This window comes from Rhinolophus ferrumequinum, chromosome 6 (assembly GCF_004115265.2).
Source record: "Rhinolophus ferrumequinum isolate MPI-CBG mRhiFer1 chromosome 6, mRhiFer1_v1.p, whole genome shotgun sequence".
Taxonomy (NCBI): domain Eukaryota; kingdom Metazoa; phylum Chordata; class Mammalia; order Chiroptera; family Rhinolophidae; genus Rhinolophus; species Rhinolophus ferrumequinum.
This window is the reverse complement of record NC_046289.1, coordinates 93,810,132-93,817,865: the sequence shown is the minus strand read 5'-3', so window position 1 is coordinate 93,817,865 and position 7,734 is coordinate 93,810,132.

The following is a 7,734-nucleotide window of genomic DNA, read 5'->3' as shown; positions in this document are numbered from 1 at the left end:
TTGGGACACAATTCTTCATGGATCTCTCTTGCTTCTGCATGACTTGCTAGCAAAGCACTAACTGTCCTTTTTTCCATCCAGACTCTCTTCAAGGATGTCTATATAGCAAACAACCTTGGGAAATACAATGACCCTTTCTGAAGAAAGGGTGTCATACTTCCTGTCCACTGTAAAAGACCGAGGGTGACTATGCTCAGGGTTCCTCTTTGGTCATGAAAAACATTGCTTGTGTAGTTATCATCACGCCGTCTTTTCCTTGCCGTGTGAGAATCGAGGCCTGGGAACTGATGCAAAAATGATATTTTGGTTACTGCTCTTGCTCTGAGTCATGAACTTCTTTGTCTCTAGCCTAGGGGTTGTGTGTCTTCAACCCGCATCTATATGATGATGCCAGGCTAAGTTGTTTGTTCGTGACTAGGTAAAAATTTCAGCTCCTTCATAGTTCTTAATAGTCATCAGTATTTATCTCCTAGGTTGGTGCAAATGCTATTGCAGTTTGTGCAATTGTTTTTAATCTTTTTAACTGCAATTACTGTTTTTAACTGCAATTACTTTTGCACAAACCTAATAGTAGTCTGTGGGTTAATCAACGCTCTTGTATGTGGCTGTATCTGTTTATTTCCCATTGTGAACTACGTGTCCTGCATTATGGCATGTTTTGTATTGTGTAGACCAAATCCTATCAAAATGAAATTCTACGGTACTGTATAAATATCTACCACTCTCTATTTTTTTCCTGTGGTTTAGAAATTAAACTTTGACTTTTTGTTTTATTTGCTCTACTCTTGGGGGAAAAATCAGCATTCGTGTTTTGATTTAAAGTTAGAAGTTATTGTATTAGATATGTGTTTGCACAAAAATACTAAGATGTTTGGTCTGATAAAAATCACTTTGGGGAAATTTGAGCATTTACTACGCAAAATGTTGTAATATATTTGACAGCTTCTGTGTATTTAAAATCTGGATAAACCTCGGAATCAGTCTAATGTAAATCAGTCTCTGTTATATAGCAAACTCACTTAGAAACACATGAGTTGAAATACACCACTAACTAACTTGCCGTTAATTAGCAGTTCTTGATAGCTTTGTGAGGTATACTTAAATGATTACATTGACTGTAACACCTCTCCCTGATTTGTTTGTTTCTGTATTTACTCATTCATTTTGGAGAACTCTAACTGAATGAGATACCTTAACTTGTGCTTTTAGGCTTGCAGGTAGAAAAATAGAGTGTCATTTACCCGGAAATATATATCATATATATCCTTTTATATATTACTTCATAGGTGGACTCACTGGATATCTTGATATTCATAAACAATTGAATAAAAACATATTCCAATTCATCAAATTAAAGGATAGAATAATAATTACTGTAAGCGTGTACATTCAAACAAAATGTTTTCTGTGGAATTTAGGTCCTTCAGAGGAGGGTACCTTGGAATAATAGGAGTGGCCACCCAAGTATGTCAAAAATATCTGATTGTCCTGATGGTTTTCTGGGAAATTCACATTCAATCAATTGAGCTGCGTCTGAGAGTAAACAATTAGGTCATACATGTATTAGAATACCCAAAATTCAAATCACACTAATCTTAAGAGAGTGCTATTTAGGGAAATCAGACTTGCATTTAATCAATAGAATTTTGATCAGTCCATCTGGGCTGCTAAAATAGAATACCACAGATTAGCTAGCTTATAAAAACAGAAATTTATTTCTCACAGTTCTAGAGTCTGAGAAGTTCAAGATCAAATCACCAGCATGGTGAAGGCTTTCCTCCTTGTTCATAGCCAGAGCCTTCTCTCTGAATCTCTTTAGGGTGTCTTGAATAAGAAAACTAGACTCATTCATGAGGCTTCATCCTTATGACTTAACCACATCTCAAAGACCCTACCACCTAATATTATCATGTTGGACATGAGGATTTCGACAAATTTTGGGGGGACACATTCAGAGCATAGCACAAGCCCAGTGTAGAGACTGAAGCTTGTTTGTCATTTATAACATACAAAAAGTAATTTACCAGGTGTCAAGCATAGTGTATCAAATGACAAGAGCAAGTAAGAACCCTTACTTTGAGAGCCTGTAGTTCGATCGGCATTGACTAAGTAATTACTTAAATTAATTTAAATCCACAATTTTGCTAAATGCTGTGAAGTAACTGCCCCAGTATTATAAAAAAGACATAATTTAGTTTCACACCAAGGAAGGCCTTCCAAGGACATGATGGATACATTGGGGTGAATACAAGTAGAAGTCAGCATAGGAGAGTCTCTCTGACGTTGGTCTTGGAAAAGGGGCTGTAGGATGTGTAGAATCTGACATTCGTGTTCATTTATCAAGGCTTTCTAATTGAGGGATAGTATCTGTTGTTAGCTAGCTGAAAGAGACTTCTCAATACCTGCTACGTAGTTCCCTTGTTCTGCTTCCATGATCACTAAACAAACTCGATAATGTGGTGCTTGATGGAACGTGCCTTCAGTGAGGAAGAATAGGAGTCATATTTCACATCATTGCACATTTTGTTAAATATTATTTGGATTATAATTTGACTTTACATGTTACTAGGCTGCAGGGAGAAAAAGTGCTAACCAGCATTTTTATCACAATTGCAGTTTGGTTATAAATTAGTTTATTAGCTTTTGGGCTTTTCTCAATCAGTCTATATGACCTTAGTTGATGTGGGTCCAGTTCATAGACATGCTTACCTTTAAATTGTGCCCACTGAGTTAGGCTGTGTATATCTAAATCTTTACCAGACTTCAGACAGTGGTGAATTCATTGAGATCAACGCGGTCTTATATGGTGCAGTGACTAGGTAGGGTGGCAAGAAAAATCTGTTCAACTTACATACTCTTTTCTTTGTAAAATAAGAACTGTTTATTTCTGAATAATTGATAAACAATAAGGGAATATCTGTTTATTCATGCCTGTTCAGTGATTAGAAGTGAGTAGGAGAAGAATTGAATGCAAGTTACACTGGATAGTATAAGTCCATATATGACAGCCAAATTGCTTGTTTACTCTCCCAAATGGAGATATCATGCATCTTTTTAAAGCATGATGAAATGAAAATTTTAAAATAAATTAAAATAGTTACTTTTGAGATTTACAGATGACAATTATCAAATATAATAAATAGATTATTGAAAATAAATTATTTTAGAAAATTATTAAAAGTGATAATAAATATAAAAAATGAACCAAAATTGTTGCAATTAATAAGTACCAAGGAGATTATATAGATAACAGCCCTTCCACAAAATGATCTAATGCCTTTGCCTACTAATTCTTAGGAGGACATTTAGAGCGAAATTTCCTTGCTGTTATATTAGTGTATGTGGGTATGTGTGTTTTCTTAACTACTATAACCTTTACCACAGACTATATTTTCCATATTATAAGTGCCTTAGCTGCATATTAACATGTCTTTTCTTACATTATTCATAACACTATACTCTTCTGTACTCTCAAACTGTTCAAACTGACATCTCTTAGTGACAAAAAGAATCATTGAAAATGGAAGTCAACTAAACCATAACTCAGTGTCCAGTGAATTTGTCTCATTTATAACCTTTAAAATCCCTAAGGATATTAGGTGATAGAGGTTTGAGAGTTCTCCTGACAAAGCTAGATATAGTTGATTTTCTTCCTTATTAGAATAAATTTTGGTAAGGTTATTCATTGGGAAATTAAATAAAAATTATTTAGCATTAATATTAAATTCTTAAATTCTTAAATATTAAATTCTTAAATTCTCCCTATGATAGGCAAGAAATTACGTGAGTTTAAAAATTATTTGCTGTTTAATATATAAACATTTTACCTTTAATATTTAAAAAAATATTTTAAATATTGCATGATTATGGTACGTACCTTTTTTCTTTTTAATTTTTTATTGGGGAACAGTGTGTTTATCCAGGGCCCATCAGCTCCAAGTTATTGTCCTTTAATTTAGTTGTGGAGGGCGCAGCGCAGCTCACCTCCAAGTCCAGTCACTGCTGCCACTCAGCTGCAGCTCATTGTCTTCAATCTAGTTGTGGAGGGCACAGCTCACTGACCCATGTGGGAATTGAACCAGCAACCCAGTTGTTCAGAGCTCATGCTCTAGCCAACTGAGCCATCCGGTTGCCCATATGGTACATACTTTTAAATGTTAACTTACATTGTAGATGTTAGAGAAGTATATAGAGAAAAATACCATACAACTAACAGCTTAAATATAGAAACAAATTCCTATAAGCTGTATGAAAAAATCATTCCTCTTATGGACAAATATTTTCAGATTTTTTTGGGTAGATACCCAGTAGAGGGATTGCTGGGTCATATGATAATTCTATTCTTAATTTTTTGAGGAGCCTCCATACTGTTTTCCATAGCAGTTGTACCAATTTACATTCCCACCAACAGTGTATGAGGATTAAAAAAATCTGAGAACATTTATCCATAAAGATATCTGTACCCCGATATTCATTGCAGCATTATTTATGGTGGCCAAGATATGGAAACAACCAAAGTGTACTTCCATAGATGATTGGATAAAAAAGATGTACATATAAACAATGGAACACTATTGTGCCATAAGAAAAGAAGAAACATTGCTGTTTGTGACAACATGGATGTATCTTGAGATTATTATGCTAAGCACAATACATCAGACAGAAAAAGTCAAGAACAGTATGACTTCACTCATATTCATATAAAACTGAAAGCAACAAAGGAACAAGACAAACAAAGGAACAAAAACTCATAGACACCAACAACAGTTTAGTGGTTACCATTGGATAAGGGGGCAAAGAGATTGGTAGAAGAGGGAAAAGGGATCGAATATATGGTAATAGAAGGAGAACTGACTCTGGGTGGTGAACACACAATGTAATATATAGATGATGTATTACAGAATTGTACACTTGAAACTTGTGTAACTTTACTAACCATTGTCATCCCAGTAGATTTAATTAAAAAAAGAAGAAAAAAAAAAAACCTTCCCTTGAAATCGTCTCATTTAATAAACAGGATTAAATTTCCAAAATTGATTATTTCCTAATAGTATGTTTTTGGATTATGTGGCTATATAGACAGATTAGTGATTATTCCTTTGAATAAAAACTAATGTAACTTCCTTAAATTTCTAACTATGGATTTGTGCTTATGTTTTCCTGAGTTCATGATTTTTAAGTTCATGCTTTCAGTTCTTTTATAACATAATCTCTTGGATGCATCTCCTGTGTTATAATTTGGATAGATGGATTTTCTTTTTGTTAAATAAATTTGCACTGCACTTGAAACCATGTAAAAATTGTCTCTGACATGAAACCATTGTTGAAATAGTAGCATGATTAAAATTTTCAGGGAGAGAAAACAAACTAATGGATTTTTTCCACTGACTTTGAACACTAAGCTTAATAAAGGCACAAATTGTTTTTTTTTTTTTTTCTGTCATGGTATTTTGGTTACAAATGACAACAGAACTCAATCTATCATTAGCACAAAAAGAACTTGTTGACTCAAAGGACCAGCACTATCTTCAAGCATGGTTAGCTTCAGGAATTCAGAGTCATGGGAACTCTTTATCTTTCTCTTCCTTTCTCAGTTCTGTTTGACTTCATTCTCAGATAGATGCTGTTCAAGTAAAGCATCAGGTTGCCCCAGGCAACTGCCAATTTATGTGTTCCTTAGAGGCTAGCAAGCCAGAGAGAAAAATAAAAAGCATGTGTTTTTCCAGATATCTTCAGTGAAAGTCCCAACATGAGCCATACAATGATATTTGAACTAGTTAACTTGTCCACAAACTAGAGAACTCTGATTAGTCAGACACGTGCACGTGCCTACCGCTGGGGCTCAGAATGTGTGTTCAAATCTACCAAAACCAGTCATTGATCAAGATAATGGTAAAATAGATCTTTAAAAGGAGGGATCCTGAGTAGATCAGAAATGAATGTTTTTTTGTTCTTCCTGAGCTCGAATCTACACATTAACCAATTTGAGGAAATTCAGATAATGCATTTTTATAATTTTGTGTTAAAATATGTATCTAAATAAAGCTTTGGAAGTTTCGTCTACATTTCATCATTACCAGTAAGGTAAGACATATTTCTCAAAATATTTAATCTACTTTAGTAAATGAAATATATGCAAAGTATTCTGTAGGCTGAATAGCATTGCATCCCAAGTGGACAACAATAGTTATAGTTATGAACTGGGGAATAATTTTAGATTGGTGTTAAAACAATCAACTCAAGACTATTTGGAGAAATAACATTGAGTTTTTGGTGATTCCAATCTCTTTGTTTCTTCTCCTTTAGTCTCCTACCTGCCACTAGAGTCTACATTCTTACTAATTTTGCTGTATAATGGCAGATTTCTGATGAAGTAGCTGAGAATGTGAACTTTGAGATCAGGATGGATGGGGCTTTATGAGTGCAAGAATAGCGTTCTTTACTAGCTGTGTTTCCTTGAGTAAATATCTCAACTTCTCTTAGCAGCAGTTTAGAGCAGATGGTTTTGGACTCCATGACCAATCCTTTTAGCCATATTCTTGACAATGGCATCATTTCCTTTGCTCTAATGTCCCACCAAAAAATCAATCCATGCCTCTGAGTCTGACTTTTCTGAATCTGAACCTTTGTACAATTAAAAATAAAATCACATAACCAAGCAGGCAGGTGCTATTCAGTAGGTGTAGACTTCCATCTCTACCAGGACTTCAGTATTTCCTGGAAATTCTCTGTAGTTTCCAAGGCTTCATTCTAACCCATTCTCCAATTACTTCAAACCTGTATTTCTCTCTCAGACCTCTCATATGAACACTGTCCCTCTTCTTTACAGACTCCATCAACTTCTTCCAGTGTCCTAAACCCCAGGCTTTTCCACATCCTCACTCTCTGGTTCTATTTCTCCTTGCTGGACTCAATTCTCCTCAACAGCTTCTGATTCCATCTTCTCCTTCTCAGGACTATCCCATCATTGATTTTCTGTTCTTCTATATTTTACATTTTATCTCTGTACTAATACCTTCTGTATTATTTTCTTATTGCTGCTGTAACAAATTACCACAAATTTAGTGGTTTGAAACAAGACAGATTTATTATTTAATAGTTCTAGTGGTCAAAAGTCTAAAATTGGTAGAGGGCTAAAATCAAGGGTTTTGTTCTTCACAGAGGCTTTAAGGGAGAATTTGTTCCCTTGCCTTTTCCAAGTTCTAAAAGCTGCCTGGATTTCTTCACTTGGTCACTAGTTAGCAATCACACGATTTCAATCTGTGCTTTTATCCTCACATCTTCTTCTCTGGTTCTGACAATCCTATCTTCTTCTTTTAAGATCCCTTATTATTATATTGTGTCCACCCAAATAACCTGGGAATATCTTTCCGTCTCAAGACACACTTTATCACATCTGCAAAGTCACTTTTGCTATGTAAGGTAACATTCTCACAGGTTTCAGGATTAGGTCATAAACATGTTTGGGAAACCATTATTCTGTCTACTACATTTTCCCATCACCACTATTGAAAGCTCTTTCCTTTCCTACTCTTTAAACTCACTTCATGATTACCTTGTTTCTGACCTCTCCAGTCAATCTATTTCAATTGTCTACACAATTTTTTTTCTCTTATCACCCTGCACTCTCTCTCTCTGTCTCTCTCTCTCTCCCCCAATTTTATCAAGGCCAATGTGAATTTCTTACCACAAAATTCTTTTCAGTTTTTATTTTACTTGACCTTTCAGCAACAT